Here is a 21,457-nt window from a genome sequence, read left to right on the forward strand (position 1 = left end):
CATCTACTGCCTGCAGGGCCGGGTAGGAGAACATCAAGGACTTGCTGGAGAAAGGGCAAAATGACAGGGCTGGGGAATGGTTCCAGACATTAATTAGAAAGTTTCCTATCTTCCTCTGGAATCAGGTTCCTAAGGGAGGTTCCTAAATGAGGTTAAAAAAAGAAAAAGACCAAATCAAGGCTGTCCGTCTGGAGGGATTAGGAGGCTGAAGTGATAACTTTAGATCTTGCTCTGGGGAGTGAAGATTGTCTACAGCGATTCCCACACCTGGCAGTGGTAACGACTCCACCGTGGTCCGTGTGGTCTCACCGCCCCTTCGCGCCACCCTCACCTACCCGCGCCGCCCCGGGAACTTCGGTTCTCTCCTTCCCAACAGAGGTTTCCAGCTGTTGGATGCCTGGCTGGACTGGGCTGCGGGGAGGAGGAGGGAACTTTCTGTCCCTCCCTCCTGCTCCATCTCCCCACCCTCCCTCCCTCTCTCCTCCTCCTCCCCCTGCCCGCTCTCCGACTCCCTCCCTCTTTCTCCTCCCAGGCTGTCGAGTCGCCGCGGAGCAGCGAGCTGCGAGCGCCCTGCTCCCAGTCCCGGCTCGGAACTGAACTGTGAGCGCCGGTCCCGGAGCTCGGGCCTGGGAGCGGTCAGCCGGAGGTGTGAGCCCGGGACGCGGCGGTCAGCCTCGGGGGCGTTGCTCGGGACGCCGCCGAGGCGCGGAGCGCGGACGGGGAGCCCGAGATCCGGGCGGGCCGGCGCGGCGTCTGGGCGAGCCGGGGAGCCGGACCGCGGAAGGCAGGGAGAGGCTGCGGGCAGAGGGCAGAGTGCAGACAGCGGCCTGGCCCGGCCGAGGGCGCCGCCCCGCCGGAACCCGAGCTCGCCGCCCGGGACCGCACTCTCGGCGCGGCGCGGACCCCGGCTGGCCGCGCGTCGCCGGCCCACGGCGGGGGGCGTGCCCCCTCCCAGCCCAGCCGCTACTGCGCTGCCTGGCCGCCGGCTGCGCCGCCGGGGCATGCGAACGAGCCGCCCAGCTGCCAGCGCAGAAGCCCGGCCCCGGGAAGGAGGAAGAGCGCGGAGCCGCGAGCCCCGAGCCTGGCGCCTGGCTGAGTAGTAAGTGCGCCCCCGCCGCGCCCCGAGCGCGCCGCCTAACACCCCTCTCCCCGGCCCTCCGAAGTTTGACACTCGCCGCCCGGGTTTGTGGGGACACGCCGGCTCTCGCCGCGGCGACTTTCCACCCTTTGCAAAGTTTTCCACGAAGAACAGCCCCCCCTCCCAGTCCCCCCACCAACGCCGGCTGGTGGCGGGGCGGCAGCCTGGCGAGGCGTGGGCGTCCGTGTGCGCTCGTGCGAACCGGCCTTGGAGTAGTGGCCCCTTCCCCGGCTCTTCGCAGACCTGCCTGAGAAACGCGGTCTTGCTCCCTAACCTCTCAGCGCCCAGGGCCGGGGGTTCCCGGCGGGAGCTCGTGGCGACGGGTGCGCGCCGCGTGTGGGGCTCGGGTGCCAGGGACCAGGCGCGCGTTTCAGGCCCCCTCTCTCCCTCGATTGTGTGGGGGCGCCCGGGGCCAGCCACGCATCCTTCTGGGCCGTTCCAGCTCGGTTCCCCAGCGGACCCGCCGGGCGCTGCATCCTGTTTGTTTTCTGCTCGGGCTGCTGCTGTTTCAACCCCCGCTCCCCCCCACCCCCAGCTTTCTCTTTGCCACCCCCACCTCCCGCCCCGGGATTTCGGGGGAGAACCTTTTCATCTCTGCTTCTCTACGGGAGCAGATCGCGTCGGGGACTAGGGAGATGGCGGGGTGGGGGGAGTCGCTCGGTTCCCAGCGGCTCGCCATTGTTTTCCCACCCCGCGCGCGTTCCATACGTAAACACCGCACACACACGCACACACACACACTCACCGTCCCCCACCCCCACCCAGTGTACACACACACACACACACACACATACACACACACACAACGCACGCACGCGCACGCATCCGAGTGCCGGCTGCTCGGGCTGCTGCTTCGAATCCCCAGATGCGAAGGACTCGCTCTGGGAATTCTCCCCGCTGCCCGCCTGGCTCTGCCAGACTGGAGGCGCTCCATGACTTCCCAGGAGTCGCGGAGGGCGAGAGGCAGGGGAGGAGGGGGAGCGGGCGGGGGGGGGGGCGCTTGCCGTGAGCCCGGGGCTGGGCGGTGAGCTGTGAACTGTGGCTGGGCGGGGAGTGAATTTTGAACTTCAGCCCTGGATCTTTCCGGGAGGGGGGGGAACCCCGAGGAGCGCACGAGCAGCGGCTCCCTCCCTCGAGGGCCGCTGGCAGCTGCAAGGACTCCGCCAGTGCTCTGGTCAGCCACCTCCTTGACTGGGGTAGGAGGAAGCCGGGGAGTTTTCCTGGGAAGTTTGCTTTGACTCTGTGGGAATTTCCGGCTGGACGTCCCGGTGCTGGCGCTGGCGAAGGGTTTGGCAGCAGACAGCCAGAGAAGATGCTGCTGTGCTGGGCGGGACCCTAGTTCCCTAGTTTCCAGGGCCGCTTCCTTAGGAAGTGCTGCAAGATGCTAGGATTTAGCCGGTGTGGCTCGTAATTCCCCACCCACGAGCAGTGTGGGTTCCACTTTCCTAGCATTCTCCTCTGCGGAATGGGCAACGTTATGCCCAACTCGTTGGCATTGGCACATCCGGATAGGTTGAGGGATACCCTTTTCCAAGGCATGGATTCAGGAGCATACAGCACCCCCCCCCCCCACACACACACATTCAGGTGATAAGAACTAGGACTCTGGCGTTATCACGCTACTGCAATATTCTTGTTGGGCATTTAATTCAACCTCTCGCCACTTCATTTTCCTCATCTGTAAAATGGGATTAGTCTGGATGGTACCTACCTCGGAGGTTACCTTGAGGAATCAAACGAAGCTCATAGACTGGGGACTGGCACATAAATCGGGACAAGTGTTAGCCCTTTTTGTCACTATTGCTTAACTGGCCCTTGTACAGAGCCCAGAAGAGCACTTTGTGACTGTGCTTGCTTAATACAAGATTATAATTCACCATTTCTGAAAGGGCGACACCTGTTTAAATTCCCAGCTACCAGGCAAGATCTCACACTTCATTCCACCCTCTTCTGAGTCTGCTCCTGAGGTCTTCTCTTTTTCTTGTTTTTGTTTCTATTTTTTCTTTCTTCCCTCCCTCCTCTCACAGTTTTAGTAAAAAACCCTTCCTTCGCCCCCTCTCCTCAACCTCGACATAGCGTGTTCTCTCTCTCTGGAAATCTGGCCCCAGGAAGGAAGCTTCGCCTTCTGGAAGGCCCCTAGGGTCCTCCCAGCATCCAGGGCCTGGGCTGCTGGCTCAGGATTGGATGTGCTTTTGTGTCTCTGGGGTTCTGTGAATTTCCACAGAGAGGGAGCCCAGGTGTCTGGGGCCCCTGGGAAGAGTCAGGTGGGAAGGGCCTGTTCCCGGAGGAGGAGCCTGTTCCCTGCACACATGGCTGGCTGGCTGGTAGGAAGTGGGATTTAAGATAAGTGAGGGGCAAAAGTTTTACTTCCAAGTTTCCACTTGTGGCCAGAGGCTTTTCTGGGAATTTAGATTTCTCTTGTCTGGTTCTGGGCTCTAAAAACAGGTAGCACAAGGAGGTGGGGTGCCTGAAGGAGGGAGAGCCGGCTGTTGCCGCCTAAGCACACCACACACACCACACCGCGCTGAGCACCACACGCTCCCGTCCTTGTGCATGGAGCCAGAGGGTCCTAGGGGCTAGCTCTCGCCCCTTGAAGATTTTGCAAGTGGGTAGTTTCAGGTGATGGAAAACAGCGTTGTATTCACCCCCACTCATTCATTTCTGTAACAGAAATCTCTTGGACACTTATTAGTAATGTGTGCTGGACTGGAAGGTTTCAGGGATGAAGCAGGCAGGTGACACGTCTACCTTCAGAGAGCCCTTCTTTCTAGCAGGAGACGGACGGATGGGCAAGGAATACAGATGCTCAGACAATCCCTGGTCCTAATATGTGCAGGGCAAGAATACAACGGGGTGATGGGATAGAATGTTTGGAGCCGGCCAGGGGGCGGCTAGGGTGGCCCTAGCTTTGGGAGGCTGGGGTAGATGACGCGAGAGAGAAGGGGTCAGCCCCACAGAGACCGGGAGGCCGGGCTTGTAGGCACAGGGAACAGCAAATGAACCTCTCTGAGGCGAGTCAGGGTCTACAACAGCAACTTGGCTGGGACTGGTCACTGGGGGTTTTGTAAGAATTCTAGGTCTTATTGCTCCGGCGCCGGGAAGCCATTGGAGGGCTTGAAGCAGGGGCTGATGAGAGGGTCTGATTTAGGATTCTAGATGGTGATTGGGTATGCAAGAAGGAATCATAGTTGCCATTGGGGAGGCAAATTGGGTGGCCACAAGACCAGATGGAGGAATGACCGTTTTTTTCCTCTGGAGATGGCTGTATTGTTTGGAATTTAGTACCATTATATGTATTAACTGTACCAAAACAGCGACAACAAACGGAGTTCACGAAGATAGTTTGTAACCTGTCCATAAGCAGCCAAATTATATTTAAAAAAAGCAAACAATTCACATTTAGAATATACACCTAAGTGGTGGGATATCTATTTCATTTACAGTTCATTGTGACAGTATATTTCTACACAAGTTTCTCATACACACACACAGTATGAACAAGGAAGAAGCAAAGAATTTACCCATACAAGGCACGAGTGTCTTGTTTGTTTTTTTAAGCCTTTGTTGTGATTGGGATGAGAGTTTACAGAACCACTTGATTTTCCATTCAGCAGTTCCCACACATTTTGTTTTGTGATCTTGATAACGGCCCCCACCATGTCAGAGCGCTCTTCAACTTCCTGTGTTCCGAGTTTCTATTCCTCCTTCCCTTCCTGCTTCTCAGCGTGGTCCCAGGGCAAGTGCTGCCCCTTTTCATCTCAAAAGTTGATGGTTCTTCCTGGTGCTCCTGCTCACCTGATAGCCCCCTTGACTGGCTGAAAGTTGAGCCAAGCAAACGAGCGTGGTTTCAGGCAGGAAGGGTGACCGGCAGCCATGGTTTCAGGGGTACCATGAAGCTCAATCACATTAGTAAGGTGTGTGTGTGTGTGTGTTTAAAACCATTTTGAGTTTGGGTCCACATTTCTTTCCCACTCTTCTCGAGAACCTCATTGTGGTCCCTCTCAGAGCTGTTGATGGTGGTAACCGGGCACCATCTAGTTGTTCTAGCCTCAGGGTTGTAGTGGCTGGGATTCACGTGGTCTGATCCATTGGACGAATAGTTTTCTTGCATCTTCAGGTTTCTGCATTCTTTGCCCCTGGATGGGGAGAGACCAATAGTTGCCCCTTAGAGAGCCACTCCCCAGCTTCTAATACCCCAGTCCCTACTCACTACAGCAGGGTGTGCACCATTGTCTTTGTGGGCTGCACTGTGTCAATTGACCATGATGGCCACCATCAACTCATTCCATGTAGGTGAATTTTTAAATTTTCCTTGTCATCTTGTGACATTTTCCAATTCCTATGATAGTCCTGAATTATTTTTATAAGTGAGACAAGTGTTGTCCAGCAGAGATCGTGTCAGCTAAGTGGGAAGAGCTTAAAGGGGAAGGCAGGGGGGCAGAGAGGAGGCTGGTTAGGGGAAGGGTGCACAGTCGAGGAGACCAGAGAGGCTCACGTAGGTGGGGGTGGGGGTCGGGTCGGGGGTGGTGTTAAGAGATCTGTTTTTGGAGGGAGAGCCCACCAGATTTGGCCATGCGATATCAGTTAATGTGATTCGATCATCTTTCCTGTAGAAAAGGGCTTTCTACCCCCGCCTCAGATTCTGTGATGAGTGTTGGGGCCAGTAATGATTAAAGGTACCTTCCCTCGCTGCTTCAGCTTTGGCAATGCCTCAGATTCAACCTAAGTCCTTTGTCCTGGTCTGTCTTCCCTGACGCTTTGCTCCCTCCTCGGTAATTAGTAAGATTTAGAGTCAAGGGGATGCACGCGTGGCAGCTTAGCCCAGAGAGAAGATCGTCAACATAGGGTTTTGGAGGTCCCCTTTTCTCACTTTTGAAATGGGACAGTGACAGGACCTACCCATCGGAAGTGATGGGATCCTATAGTCTGATCATGTCACACCATCTTCCAGGCTCAATGGTAAGAGCCCCTGGGGTCGGACATGTTTCTACCTGAGCTGAGCCTATTCCAGGAGATCTAGGTGCGCCTGCCCTGCCCTGGCAGGGCTGTCACTGCAGTCTCCCAAGTTTGCTTCTCTCTGAGGGTGCTTTGAGATTGGCCCTGGCTAGGCAGCTCGCTGGGTAGGTCTCCAGGAAGCTGAGGCCACCCGGAAAGAGTGGAATTCAAATGCAGCTGCCCACCCCCTACACCCCTTCCCCCAGCCATATTCAGGGGCCAAGCTGTGTTTGAAAAGGCCTCTGTGCCTGGAAGGCCAGCCAGGCACACAGTAAATCGTGCTTTGAATGGGAGTTATTTTTGTGCTCCGTGTTTGCTTAAGAGGGCTTGCTCCTGCTTGAACTCGCTGCTGTCCTCACCCAGAGCTAGTCTCCTTCCTGGAACCTGGAGGCTGGCCCTGTCCTCCCGGCAAGCACAGGAAGGCACACCCTGGTGGTGGTCTTTACCTCGATGACGCCCATTCTGACGACCCCCTTTGGAGGCCCCCTTTCCATCTTGTAAGGCTTGATGATGAGATTCCCGTCAGGCCAGCTCAGCAGGACCACCTCGGACCTCTACTAGCTTCTTGCTCATGGGTGACCATGTCTCCTAAAACAGGCGAGTGCTCTCTCTCCATGATAGGGCTGTTAGCCACGTAGGGAGACTCCATGCAAAGCCCTGGCAGAGCCTGTGCCTGCCAGCCCCGTGGTTGGTTGAGGGCCAGACGCCTGCGATCTGTAGTTTCCACGGGTTGATTTTTTTTTGGAATTCAGTAGCTGGGCCTTTTTTTCTTAGCTCCTGTTAGTCTGGAAACTCTCTGAAACCTCTCGAGCATGGTGGCAGCCCTCAGACTTCCACGGCCAGGTGGGTGGGGGCTGTGCAGGAAGTGCATCATCGGCTGGTCATCGAACCTGGGTCTCCTGCATGGAAGACGAACATTCTACCACAGAACCACCACTCACCCCAGAGACGGGGGTTCCCCTCAAGAGTGTGGTGGGCTGGTTCATTTAATCAGGCTAGGCAACTTCGAGAACCTAGCATGCCCTGGACCTAACACAAAGACACACAAGACAGGCTCTGCTCTGATCCCTCCCGATGGTGCATGCCTGGGAGCCAGTGGAGGGAGGGCCCCCCGAAAAGACCCTCCAGGACAAGGTTTCAGCCCCCTGCGTGGCCCAGGCCCACATCGAGGCTCTCACACTCCTCCTGCTCTTTCAGGAGGGGATCTAGCACCGCCTTAGAGTCCTGCCCAAGTGGGTGGAGGTGGTAGGAAGACTTCCATGCCTTAGGAAGCCGCCTCTGTTCCTGCTTCTTCAGCTTCCAAGAGAAACAGGGAGCAGTGATGTCAGGGAGGATCCGAATGGACCCAGAGACGGACCCCTGGCCACCAGTGGGCTGCCTCTGAGCTGCCCGGTAGAGAGGGCTTTCCCCCTGCCTCCGCCCAGAGTCATCCAGGACCCGGCACTGACAGCCCAGGACGTGCTGTGTGTGTGACACATCCCAGAGCCCAGGTAGGCAGGCCAAGCCAGGGGAGGAGTAGAGGATTCCAGCCAGCCAGGGGGCTTTTTTTGGGGGGGGGGGTGGAGGGGGAGTAGGGGACAGAGGACGGATGAAGTGGGCAGGTATCGCCAATCACCAGCCTTTTCCTACGTAGCACAAACCTCCCAGGCCCTTGCTGGTGCACTGGGAAGCCGGAAGCGGGCCCTTTCATGGAGACTGGAATTCCCTTCTCCTGGGGATGCTGGCAGCATCCAAGCCCTCCCTCCTAGCAGTGGCCTTAGCCTTTGGCACCAAGCCCCATCCACAGGCCCAGGGGTAAGGGTCGCACTGAGAGAACGGAGTATCAGTCTGTGACACGAGTCTTTCGGGAACACCTCCAAGGTAGGGTTTCCAGAGGAGACGGGGGCTGGAGCCACCTTAGATAGGGCAGGGCCACTCTTGGCTCCCTTGCCTCTTGTGTTAGTTTTGGTCTGTAATCCCTGCCAGGCTGGAGCTCCCTGGGGACCCACCCTGGAGGCCAGCCTGTTCTCCTCCCTGGGCCCTACCTCCCCCAGGCCCCACCCCTGCTTAGGTCAGAATGGAATGTGCAGCCTGTGGAACTGGCTGGGGTGGGAGCTAGCGCCACAGGACCTTGGTCTCAGCCTCTCCCTAGGCAACCCCCCCAAAAAAGGGGGGATGGGAACCTAAGGGTTAAGCCCTGCCCTGGGCTGATAGGGGGCAGAGGTGGGTACCCGGGAGCAGCCAACTTGGGAGTATTCAGGGGATTTCTTTAAGTGGAGGTGAGTGGGGTGGGTGAGCGACAAGTTAGAGGCCAGAGGCAGAGCAGGCAAAGCAGGCCCTGCCCAGACCCCGCAGCCAGGACTGGCCCACCTCCAGCACCCCCTTTAGTCTTCTCTTTTGACAACGTGGCTCCTGTGGGCATGCTTCGTCCCAGAGTAGTGTGTGACCCTTGTGATGGGGTAGACAGGCTGGGTGTAGAACTCTACCCGGCGTTGCCGGACAGTGAACAAGAAGAATGTCTTCTCTGGAAGAGCAGGCAGAGGGGCTCCTGGTGGGAGAGCCGCTGGAGGAAGTTACTAGGATGGACCGGCCATCCTGCCCTCCACTGAGCTGGCCCTTGGCTGGCTCTGGGCTGGGAGTGGCACCCGGGGATCCCACCCGTGAGGCCCCCTGGGCTGGTGCCGGCACTTGGGAAGAGCTAGAAATGGAGCCCAGCTCTGGATTAAGCTGCTCTCACTGACTCAGGAAGATGACCTCTTGCCTCGCCACACAGGCGGGGCCTGTGCCCTCCTGGTCACGGAGTGGGGGGTTGGGGGCAGCAAGGGAGTCCTCTACCTCTGCACCCGTGGGAGCCCCTCTCCGCTCTGCCCCAGAGAAGCAGCCCCCAGTCATTTCCCCACCACTAGTCCCTGGGAGGCTCCGGTTCCCTGCTGGATCCTTGGGAAGGAAGGGGGGATAAAAGGCTGGTGAGGAGGGGCTGGAGGGAGCCAGTGTGCTAGGGCTGTGGGCTCTTCCGGCAGGTGGGGTGATGGGAGTGGGGTACGAACCGGGAGTTGTTGAAAGCAGAAGGGAGTGGCCCCTCCAGCCCCTGCTATTTCTCTGGCTTGCCTGGCTCCCCTTCTCTGGGTTGAAGACAGTGTGTGTGTGTGGGGTGGGGGGGTGGGGGCATAGCTGTGGGAAACAGTCAGCCCCCTCTGGGGAGCAGGCGGTGCCTGCGCAAGAGCTCCCTCCAGGGAGGCAGTGAGGTCATGAGGCCAGTGGGAAGGAAGAAAGGAGAGTAGATGGGAGCGAAGGAGGATGAAAAGGAGAGAGAACAGAGGCGCCTTCTCCCTGAGCTCCTCTCCCTACTGAGCCCACAGTAGGAGCTGGTGGTGCTGCTGGTGGGCGGGGAGACCACCTTCCTCCAGGCTTTCCCTCTCTGCCAACCCAGTTTCTTCCTACCTGGGAGTGGGTGCAATGAGGAGTCTGGTGGGATGAGGGGCTGGAAGAAAGAGCTGGTGGGGCCCTCAGTGAAGTTCCCTAGTTGGGGCTGGTGGGGAGGGATGGGGAAGCCTCTCCTGGTTGGAGTGAGGGCTCAGCCTTCAGTCATGGAAATCCTAGGCAGGGACCGGAGAACAGAGGAGGGGACCAGTGTCCAATCCTGTCTGCAGTGGAGGGGGAAGTAGGTGGACTTTCTCTGGGGACTGTGAGGGGTTCAGGGATGCAGTGGACTGCTGTCTGTCAGGATGGCGGTGGAAGGACGCCGTCCTGGGTGAGTGGTGCTCCTGCAGTGGTGCAGTGTCCAGTGTGTCTGCAACGGCCGCCCGCTGGCCCACTGGACGGGCTGGACGCACCGGGGACCAGTGGTTTCCATAGGTACTTCCCCTTCTCCTCCCCCTCAATGTGACACCCCTGTTCGGGCTGTTTGATGCTCCTTTCTGAGCACTGATTGGTTTAGAATTGGGGGATTCAGAATTGGGTGAAAGGCTTATTATGTGTGTGGGTGCAGGTGTGCCGAGCACTCTCAAGATGGCCTGTGGAATTCACTGCCTCCAGCCCCTGTTGGTCATCAGCCGCAGGTGTTACAGGGACCTCGGCTTCTCAAGTTAAGGCTGGCTGGGGGTTAGGAGCCCTGAGAGGGGGTTGGTAACCACTAACCTAAACCAACTGCTGTGACTCTTGGAGACCTGTGGGGCAGAGTCGAAGGCTGTGATCTGCACGGATGCAGACTGCCACGTTTTTCTCCCCCGGAGCATCCGGTGAGTTCAAACCGTCAACCTTTCTGTTAGCAACAGCCCAAGGTCTAACCCACTGGGCCACCAGAGCTCCTCAAGTGAGACTCAAAACCCAAACTCACTGCCGTCAAGTCTGTGCCGACTATGGTGACTGACCCTACAGGACAGGGGAGAACTGACCCCTGTGAGCTCCCGAGACCACAACTTTTAACTGGAGTAGAAAGCCCTGTTTTTCCCCCTCGGAGCGACTAGTAGTTTCAAACTACTCACCTTTCGGATGGCAGCCAAATGAGTAACCACTAGACCACCTGGGCAAGAGAGAGAGGGCAAATGGAAAAGAGAGGAGGTTCTTTCCTCACCTGACATGAAGCAAGCCCCTCCCCCAGGTCCTGTGGCTGTCCCTCAACCCACAGGGTCTTTCCACTCTCGCCCTCGCCGATTTCCTCTCCCAACATCGCGCCTTGCCGTTCCGGGCCCGCTCTCCGATCCATCTCTGAGGGCTCGCCGAGATCACTGGCTGATCCGATGGACCAACCTAGGCTCCTGTGTTAGTGGCAAATGAACAGGAAATCCCAGAAGCCCATTAGTTTTTTTTATCCTGCCCAGGGCCTAGGGTGACTGGGTGGGGCTTGGGGAGGAGGGTGATGGCTGCTGGCCTGGGGGTCCACTCATCTGCTGTGGAGGAGCGCCTGCCCTGGACCTGTGCGGGGCTGCACAGAGGCCCATGGAGGGGAGTTTTGAACAACACAAAGGGGAGAACATGGCAGATAGGAGGGTAGGGAAGCCTAGGTCAGGGGCTTCGGGAGCACCTCAGAGGACCCCCCCCACCCCCCTTAACCAGACTTGGGCCATCAGGGAAGGCCACAATACTTCCAAGACCCCACGGATGAGACAAGAGGGCTTGATAAGCACGAGCCAGAGAGAGGAGAAGGCTGCCGCGGGTCCCACCCCAGAGGGCTGTCCCTCACCAGGTCCTGGGAACCTCAGGGTTTGGGGAGCAGGTGTGTGGTGGGTATTAAAAGACAGGCATCGCGGGCGGCCATGTCTGCTCTGTGCGCCCTGGACTGGGGGAGTGGGTATGAACCCGGCCTCGCTCAGGCAGCTAGCTGCAGGAGCTGCAGCATTCCTCGGCCTGCTGCACGTTAGCCAGGCTGGCACGACATGCCTTCGCTGCCTGCTCCATTCCCACCCGCCCTGCCCTGCCCTCCTGAAAATCAACAACTGTGTCCACAGCGGCGTGATTGTGCTTGGCCGGCAGCCCCCGGGGCTGCCAGGACCGGGCAGGTGCTGGCAGGGCTGCCGGAGCCCCATGCTGGGAGCAGGCTGGGCCTGGCTGGCAGGGCTGCCTGGTAAACAAGGCTGCAGCCGGGAGGGAGGCTGCAGGCAGGCAGGAGGGAGAACAGGTGTCTCAGGAGCTCTGCTCACACAAAGGGCCTCCTGTTTCCTCCTCCCTGGCCCCAGGGAGCAGCCAGCCCCCTCCTGCCGCTCCTCCCCCAGGTCCAGTTGAAGACCAGTGACCAGGTCAGCCCAAGGGTGCTGGGAATTAGGGAAAACGCCCCCTTCCTCTTGGTGTTTGCTTTCCTTGCTGGAGAGGCTGGCGGGCGGGTCCATGTGGAGGTTGTGCGCGCGTGTGCGCGCGCACACACACACACACACACACACGAGCTGTAGAAACAGGAGCGCTGCCTCGCAGCATCCCGTTTGGAAACCATGAGGCGTCTGTGGGTCTCAGTTTACCCACTAGAAAGACAGCATGGTCACGCAGCCCTGCGCCCGAGGCGGGAAAAGCCCAGGAGCCCTTTGGAAGAAGCGCTGTCGGAAAGTAGGAGGACTGGGGGCTTCCAGGTGGGATTGGAGGCTGAGGGAGACTGGGGCACAGTGACACATCCTCCCTCCCTCCTTACCTAGAATACACCTTTAGTGCGCGCCCGCCCCGTGCTGGGCTCTCTGTTGAGGGCCTTGGGGTGCACTGAAGAGTAAGACAGGCCTGGCAGGGACAGGGAGGCTCCGGAGCCAGTATGCCTCTGTGATCTTGGTGTGAGTAACTTACTCCTTGTGGGTCTCAGTTTCCTCATCTGTAAAATGGGGATGACCCTAATGGTACCAGCCTCCTGGGATCATTGGGGGGGGGCATCAATGAGGGTGTAAGTGTAAAGTTACACCTGGAGAAGAGCAAGGCCTATATAAGGTGCTTTGGTGGCTCTGGGGGTAAGCTATGGGCTGCTAACTGCAGGGTCTTCGGTTCAAACCCACCAGCCACTGTGAGGGGGAACAGATGAGGCTGTTTGCTCCCAGAAACGTTGACAGCCTTGGAGACCCTATAAAGGTTTGTCAGGAGTCTACGGAAAGTTTGTGTTTGGGTATATGCAAGAAGTCTCTTGCTTTAACTCTTACTCAAGGATTCAGATCCAGTCACAGCCGGGGAAGTAGGCTGGTAAAACAGATAATTACAATAATCTCGTCAAGTCTGAGAGACCAGTGATGTCCCAGGTCTCCTAGATGCCCCAGAGGGTCCCTCAACTCATCTGGGAGAGAGGCCACATTTGAACTGGCCTTTGAGGAGCCCTGGTGATATAGTGGTTATGAGTTGGCCCACTGACTGCAAGGTCAGAAGTTCGAAACCACCAGCCACTAGCTACTCTTCGGGAGAAAGACGGGGATTTCTACTCCCATAGTTACTGTCTAGGGAACTCACAGGGGCGGTTCGACCCTGTCCTGTAGAGTGGCCGTGAGTCCTCATGAACTCTGGCAGGGAGTGTGGTGTTTACTCTGGTTGAGGAGTGGGAGTTGGTTGGCCCACACTGTCCTGGAGGGCAGCCTGGAGCACTGGACAGGGAGATGTGTGAGCACAGGTCTGTGTCGGAGGTGCAGCGCTGAGAGCGCTAGGGCTGTGGTGGGACTGCATGCGTGTGAGGGAGTGTGCGTCCTCAGGAAGGGGCCGGAAACTGCAGGCTTGGGGGTCAGTTGTGGCCATCGCTCAGTATATTTCTTCCCTCTTGTCGCACCGAATTATGCGGATGCATAACAGCCTCACCAACACGGGGCCATTCTTCTACTTAGAGAGCGGTAGGAGTGGGGGGGGGGGTGTCTTACAGTCAGAAAGTTCTGTATTTGAACCTTTGGGACTTGGGGTCTTGCTGGCGGCAGTTTTCTTCGCCCAGCACACATCGGGCAGGAGTACTGTGAAGATCAGAGGAAAGTGCCTGACGGACAGCAGGTGTGCTCGCACTCACAAAACTCACTGCCATCGAGGCGATGCCGACCCGCCGCGACCCCATAGGGCAGGGTAGAACCGTCCCTGTGGGTTTCTGAGACTGTAACTCTTTAAAAAATCATTTTACCGGGGGCTCATACAACTCTTATCCCAATCCATGCATCCATTGTGTCCAGCACATTTGTGCATTTGTTGCCATCATCATTCTCAAAACATTTTCTTTCTACTTTTTTAAAAAAATCAGTCTGTAACTCCTTACGAGAGTAGAAAGCCTCATCTTTCTCCCGCAGAGGGGCTGGCAGTTTCGAACTGCTGACCCTGCAGCCAGTCGGTAGAGGCATAACCACTGCTGCCAGGGTTCCTCGGCAGTTGCACAGCATCTGCTGATGTTGCTCGCTGTGTGGTCTTGCCTCTGCCATCAAACCTTTCTGGGCCTCTCCCTGGAGCGTGGAAAGGACGATCGACCATCCGTGGGTATCGTGGTTTGTGAAAATGTGATGGAGCAGCCGCCTTCAGGTTGATCTCCCCTTCCCACCGTGGCAGCTGGGTCCTGCTGGGCCAAAGGGGCTGCGGCCCTGGAACCCTCCCTGTGGCTGCCCAGTTGGGGGCAGTGGGCAGTCAAGGGGAGACCGATGCCCTGGTCTGAGGTCTGTGGCTGAGTGGGTATGCCCTCAGATCCAGGGGAGAAGGGTGGGGATCGAGCACCCAGGGCAATCTCTAAGTTGCATTCCCCCCTCCCCCCACACACACCATTTCAAGGTGAATAGACATCTGGCTGCAGAAAAGCCTTCCCTCTTGTCCTGCTGCCCCAGCGGAGCCTTGGAATCTCATTCTGAACCCCTGTGCACCCTTGGACCCGCACCCTGAGGACAAGCACCCCCTTGCTGCTTGGTGGCTGCTCTGGGACCGTTCCGGCTTAGTAGAAAGAGGAAACCGCTCAATGGCACCGCCGTCAGGTGGCACCCAGGGCACACGGCGTACCTGCCGTTAACTTAGCAGTCTCTGCGCAGCCCTGCCACTTGGAAGCTCACTTTTCCCCTCTGAAGCTTGGGAGGGATTTGTTTTTAAAGCTAGCGTTATTCAAATATAATCTATATACTAAACAATTCACCCATTCAAAGTGTACAATTCAATACTTTTTAGCACACCCCGCTAATGTGTACGTAGCAATTGCCACCGTCAATTTTAGGACATTTTGACCACCTCGAGTGGTGGTGGCCGGTGCCGTCCAATCGGCTCCGACCCCTAGCAATCCCCTGTGCCACGGAAGGAGACAGCGCTTGCCCTGGGGACAGCCTCACAGATGTTCTTGTGCTTGAGCGTCCATGCCGCCCCATGTCCGCCCCGCTTGTCGAAGGCCTTCCTCTGTCGCTGCCCCTCTCCTGCACCAAGCGCGATGCCCTTCCTCGGGGACTGGTCTCCCCACAACACATCCCACGTGTGTGAGATGAGGTCTCTCCCTCCTGGCCTCTGAGGAGGTTGGTGCTTTGGGCGGTCCGTGGTCTTTCGGTGCCCTTCTCCAGCACCCTGATGCAAATGCGTGGTTCTTCTTTGGTCCTGTCTTCAATGCCCAACTCTCACTTCCAGAAGAAACCCCAGCCCTTCGGCTATAACTCCCGTATTCTGCCCTCCCTCCCAGCCCTACCCAAGAGAAGAAATGCCGCTCACTGCCAACGCCCCTCACTGCCCGAAACCCTGCAGGACAGGGCGCAGCCGCCCCTGTGGGTTCCCGCGGCTCTGGGAGCAGATGGCATTCGGGTCTCGTGAATAATCCTGCAGTAGTATTTGTGTCCGAGTTTCTGTGTGGACCTGTGCTTCCGTGCCATCCTCGGAGTGGCACGGGGGCCCGTGGAGTAACTGAGAAACCCACGGCTGCTTCCCGCCGCGCCCCACCAGCCGTGGCTCGGGGTCCCGGTTTCTGCACCTCCTGCCAGCACTTGGTATCTGCAGGAACTGTGTCTCTTCTTGCTGGGATGAGCCGAGGGTGCTCGTTGTCATGGAAATCGAGTCCAGCGAGACTGGTGCCGACTGCTCCGGTGGCTTTCGCTGCAGCTTCAGGATTCGGATTCAGAGACCAGCTCTTTGCCACGACCCCCATGCCTGCTCTGTGTGGTACCCTCCACCGGGCGCTTCTGAGAGGTGGATCTTGGGAGCCTCGAGAAGCCGGGGACATTAGCAGAAGCAGGGCCTGTATCAATCACACACACACACAGATGAATAGCTGTCAAGTCCACCTCGACCACGGTGACCCTATCTGTACAACAGAACACAACGCTGCCTGACGCAGTGCCACCCTCCTCAATCGATGTTCAAATCCATCCTCGCTGCTATCCTGGCTGTAGATCGATCTGTTTCGCCAAACGTGATGTCGTCCGGCCGTTCATCCCCGCTGAGAAGTGTCCCAAACAAGGGGGGCTGAGCAGTGTTCCCGCTGCTCCGGAAGGCCCACACTGGCTGATGTTTTTAGAAGTAGACCGACTGTTGGGCCTTTCTTTGCCAGTTTCTCGTAGCCCGGAAGTTCCGCCAAAACCCGCTGCACGTCCTGGGTGACCCTGCTGCGTTTGGCACAGCTTCAGCAGCGCAGCAAACTGGCACATGAGTGGCACAGAGGGCGCGCCATCCTCCCGCTTTGCCCATGAGGAGATGGAGGTGTGGGCTTGCCTGCGGGCTGTGCATCTGTGGGGGAAGAGATCCATGTGCCCTCTCGGGTGAGGGTCTGCTATGGGACGGAGCTGGCCTCCTGCCCTGGGGTCTTGCCATTGGCTCTGGGGAATTGGTGTTTGGAAGGGCTTAGGGATGCTGAGGAAGGCTTGTGGCCCATGGGGTCTTCTGAGAGCCATCTGAGGCCAGACGTGGACGGCAGCTCTGAAGGCTGTTGGCCTTGGCCGAGGCCACCATTCCTCTCTCTCCTCTCTTCGTCACCTGCCACCTGGGCCATGGCGCCAGTGGACCTAGCCCTCTTCCCTTCAGTCACTGCTGCTAGGGGACTCTGAGGTGAGAGGCAAGGCTGAGTAGAGGATTTCTGGAGCTGAGCCTGGGGTCACATGTGCCCTCTCAGCCCCAGTGACAGGGAGAGGCAGGAAGAACAGCTCTGACGCTTTCTGTTTTCCAGGGGACCCTGAGCATATTTACATATGCATTTTGCATATAACCAATACACCAAACACAATTTTATCATCTATCCCTGGGCACATTCAGGTCTGCCTTTTACCATTGTTCTTGAAGATGGCCACTTCTACTCTGTGCCTCCCACTCCCCGCGTGCGCGCACACACACACACACACACACACACACACGGTCTCACAGAGAGTCAGCAAGGGGTCATCCCCATCATTGATCCTGCCTCCCGGGGGGTTAACGCTGAGGGCTGGACCAGCCACTGTTTCTGAGCAGAGACAGGCCAGCCTCCCCCACCCCGGCCCGGTGGCACCTACCCGTGGGGCGCCTTCCTGCACCGCTCCGACTGTCTGCCATTACAGGTGCTCAGGAAATGCAAGGACTGAGGCTTGTTGGAGGCGAAGGCGCTTGGGAGAACCAACCTGTGCCTTGTCAACGTCAGCTCCTGAGGCCTGGCTCTGCCCGGGGAGAAGGAAGCTGGTGTGGGGGGAAGCGAGCCCCCGGGGTTCCCAGCGTGGGAGGGATTGAGCTCCTGCGAGCATGCGGCTGGATGGGGGGGGCATTTATGTCCCTTCTGGTTGGACCCAAGGACCAGGGGAGCAGAAGTGCCTTTTCATTTATTTCTTCCACACTGAGAATCTGTTATTGGCGATTGATCACATCCAGGGGGAGGGGTTCTTCAAGGCCAGCACGTCCTGTCCTCTAGTATTGGGGGAGATTCCTGGTGGCCAGGGTTAGGCACATTGGAAGGGAACCGATGGACAGTGAGTGCCCTGGCTGGTGGGGACGGTGCTCTTAGTGTGGGGCAAGTTTGAGCCCAGCCTCACACTGTGGGAAGACACCCAGGACACCCCCAGTGAGACCCGAATGGCCCTGGGAAGTAGGGCACTTGGGCTCTCCGCCCCCCTTGGCTCCCAGCTCTCTGCAATGGGGCCAGGCCAATGAGGCTTGAAACAGGATGTGGACCTTCTCCAGATGGCAGGGCCTGGGAAGACCCCTGAAGGAAACAGAGTAGCTCAGCTCTGTGTAAGGACCCCGGAAAAGGTGGGGGTGGAGAAGACCACCTGCCCCGGTGGAAAGAATGGCGTGTACCAAAAACAACCCCCTTTCTGCAAAAGCGCTGAGCTGGTGGAATTTTGCTTTCCCGGCTGTGAGATCTGGTGGCAGATAGAGGTCTGCGGGTGCCTGGCTGTGTGCACACAGCCTGCTGTGGGGGTCCCGAGAGAGGATGGAGAGGGCAGGGGCAGCACCTGTGGTGCCTCCTCCACCTTGCTGGCCTCCGCACTCGCCGGGGCTCATCGTCAACCCCTGTGCCTGGTGGCAAGCCCCCTTCCTCCGTCCAGCGTGCACGTAAGTCGGCCCCAGCCGTCTGTCTCCTTATTCTCTTCCGCGTCTCTGGTTTTAAGGGAAGTCGTGATGCCAGCCTCCTCTAAGGGGATCAGTGTCCTCCAGAGGACAGGAGCTTTCTCAGGGTCAGCGGATGGTGTTGGTGCTGGAACCCCAGGGCCCTGCCCATGGCTGAGAGTCTGGAGGGAGAGCAGGCTATTTCGGGAAGAGCGAACGGCCCAGATGGGTGATTCCTTGTACCCCTACTGGGTCTTTGACCTTGGCATTGCCGGGTGGTTGGTGAGAGAGAGGCGGGTTCACTGTAAGGATGAGGACTCGGGGAAGGACCTGGGCAGAAAATGTGTATGTTGGGCGGTGGGGGAGAAGGAAGCATGTTAGCTGGTGGGAGGATGGGCCAGCTTGGACCACCGATTTATCAGTGTCCTCCATACACAGTAGATGATGGCCTAATCCTGAGGCTGGCCACTTGTCCCCTCTCCTCTCAAGTCACCAGTTTTCCTCCCCATGGGCTCAAAGCCCTGGGAGGATGAGCTCTGAGGCACCGCTGGTCACGGATCGGTTTCACTTGTGTGTTTTGAGCTCCTCGTCCGAGCCTAGTGCTGGGCTCTGTGTTCCACCAGCAACCCTGGTGTCCTGCTCCGATGAGTGTTGGTGGGCCATCTGCTATGCCAGATTCGGGAAGGAAGATGGATAACCCAGCTGGGTGGGCTCATGGAGCCTTTGCACGGAAGGGAAGGTGTAGGCTTCGGTGGAAAGTGAGGCTCAGACCACCTTGAATGGTGACCAGGAAGCCAGTCCATTGTGGATAGTGCACAGTGGCGAATGTCTCGGGGTTTTCAGGTGGACGGCCGTGGAGTCAGGCTGAGGCGCCTCTCTCGCTGGAAACACTGAGAAGCAGCCCCTCTCCCTCCGAGTCCAAAGGTGTTTCTGCTCCCTTCGCAGTGGGCGAGACTGATGGGGAGAGCTCCCTCTTCCTTGCCGGCTAGCGGGCTTCACGGGGGTGGGGACAAGCTGCTCCCTTTCCCAGTCTGCCCCAGTCACTGCCCGACCCAGGACTGTAGCCAAGATGTACAACCTCGGAAACCCTGTGTGGGGTCCCAATCTACTGACAATGTCGGCTTGGGCTTGGTTGGTGCCCAGGGATGGGAGTGTGGCCCAAGAAGAGATCCTGGGATGTGGGCTTCTGGTCAGGGCAAGCTCAGGCTACTCAGAAGCCAGAGTGTTCAGCTCCTGGTGCCTTTTGAAAGTGCACTGGTTTGGTATAGCTTTGAATAAATGAGCTATGCAGGGATGGACAAGCTTTCGTGAGCTGTGGTTATGCTGTGAAGGCACTGGGGCGAGGTCAGCAGAGAAGGGCAGACCCTGCCCTCAGGGAAGCGCCAGTCGGGTCTGGGACGTGAACCGGGATCAGGGAAACAGAGCTGTATTGTGAGAACAAAGCTCCTTTCAGCAGGGCTGGCCTGGGAGCCAGGAGCGCTGGAGAAATTTCCGTCTCCATAGACTGGATGCCAGGCGGAGTCTGACTGTCCGGGGTTTGCTGCTGGCCATGTTGCTTCTGAGCGGAGTGGTTTCTGGCAAGTGCCAGAGGTTTCTTAAGCTCTAGGTTTCTCACCTAGAAATCGGGGAAAGAATCCTACCTACCTGGTAGGGTTAAAAGGATTTCTCGATGGGATGCACGCAACTCTTCCTACAGGGATCCAGGAAATGGGTGGATGGGGATGTTGTTGCCTTTGAGGTTGATGCTGACAGCTGTCCTGGGAGGCCGGGGAGGAGGGATCCCATCGCTCTCCGGGGAGGAGGGCAGCTGTACTCCAAGTCTCACCGGCCTCGCTTCTAAGGAGCATTCTGACTGTGCTTCTTCCAGGGCAGGCTTGTGAGACCGCGCAGGATCTGGGAAAGGGACAGACCTCGGGCACTGTGACACTTGCCTCTGCCTCTCACAATATTCCTCTTTCAAGGACGGCCACCTAGACGTGCCGGCCGCCATCGGCCTAGTTACTTAGCCCTCTCTTTGCTTCAGTTTCCTGTATTAGTGACTGTGTCCCCTACCATATTGAGAGGATCAAATGAAAGAGGATTATGTGAGCAACTACCAAGAAAGTGTTTACAGCAGTGTCTGGCACACGGCGATCTTAGGCAGGTGTGGCTGCCATTTTGCTGTTGAAAGAAATGATGGGGAGCAAGGTGGCCCTGCTCTCCTGGAAGCTGGGAGCAAGGGTAGGGGTGTACGACAGAGGAGCAGGGGTGAATCCCCTGTACCCCACATGAGGAGTATCCCAGACTAGCTGCAGGTGGAGTGCCGCCAGGTGTCCCAAAGAGGCTCTGTCTCATTCTGTCCCTGACATCGAGTCGATGCCGACTCACAGCCACCCTATAGGGTAGGGTAGACCTGCGCCTGTGGGTGTGTGAGACTGTCACTCTTTACCAGAGCAGAGAGCCTCCTCTTTGTCCCGTGGCTGGCGGTCGAACTGCTGACCTTGTGTTTAACAGCCCAACGCACACCCACGATGTCACCAGGGCTCCTCAGGAAGGGAGGTTCTGGCTCAAAGCATGAGGCCTTCTCTTCTCTGCGCCCTACACGGGACGCTAAGGGGACCACTGCACCAAGCAGCGTTTAGCTTTGTGAGACCAGTGACATTCACTTGTTGTCGGGGAAGCTTTGAGGATGAAACCCACCGTAGTCACAAAACCCATCTGCTGATTGTTTCAGAATAGCGTTTCACTAGCCTTTGGACTTTGGGGTGCTCGGGGAGTCTGGAAGGAAGTGCAGGGAGTGTGGGGCTGTCTCGCCCTTTGACCGCTTGACCACGTGGCGCTGGCTGTCCCTTCCACCCTCGGCCACCACGGGACAGAGAGGGCCTCTCTTGGGGTCTGTCGTTCCGGCAGGAAGTAAGTCGCCTCTGTTCTCAGAGGCCCCTGTGGGAGGCAGGCAGGCAGGCCCACGTTGCTTGCCTCGGTTTCCTCGTCTATAAACTAGGTGTTGGTGCTGCAGAAGCACGCTGTGCCGAGCTCAGCTGGTTGTGATCATGAGGCAGTTGGCGAGCCCTGCTATTATCGGGGAGCTTGACGATGGTGTGACCCGATTTTGGCTGCAGCGTGGAGGTGGAAATCAAGGGTTAGCAGCGTAGAGTTGCCCAGCATCAGAGGCCGCCACACCCTCCCTCACCTATCATTTTATCTCTGGGAGGAGAAGGGCTAATTCACTCCGTGTGCAAATGGGAAAGCTGAGACCCCGAGAGGCCAGAGGACCTGCCCCAGGCCCACACCCCGCCCCCTCTAGCACTCATGCATACACACACACACACACACACACACACACACACACACACCCTGTCCGAGCCCCTACACACACACACACACACACACACACACACACACACACACACACACACACACACACACACACACACACACACCCTGTCCGAGCCCCTGGCCTGTGTTTGGGGGCTTTCT

At 57.9% G+C, this 21,457-nt stretch overlaps 1 protein-coding gene across 3 annotated transcripts in view; it reads left to right on the forward strand.

Moving 5' to 3' along the window:
- Positions 1-524: 524 nt before the first annotated feature.
- The window catches only part of SOX13 (SRY-box transcription factor 13), a 56,725-nt gene continuing 35,792 nt past the window's right edge, over positions 525-21,457 (forward strand). For all 3 annotated transcript variants that reach the window (XM_075529201.1, XM_075529218.1, XM_075529210.1), the window contains exon 1: positions 525-1,099. The gene's annotated coding sequence lies outside the window, so the exon portion shown is untranslated. The remainder of the gene's footprint in view (positions 1,100-21,457) is intronic.

The sequence above is a fragment of the Tenrec ecaudatus genome, chromosome 1, assembly GCF_050624435.1.
Source record: "Tenrec ecaudatus isolate mTenEca1 chromosome 1, mTenEca1.hap1, whole genome shotgun sequence".
Taxonomy (NCBI): Eukaryota; Metazoa; Chordata; class Mammalia; order Afrosoricida; family Tenrecidae; genus Tenrec; species Tenrec ecaudatus.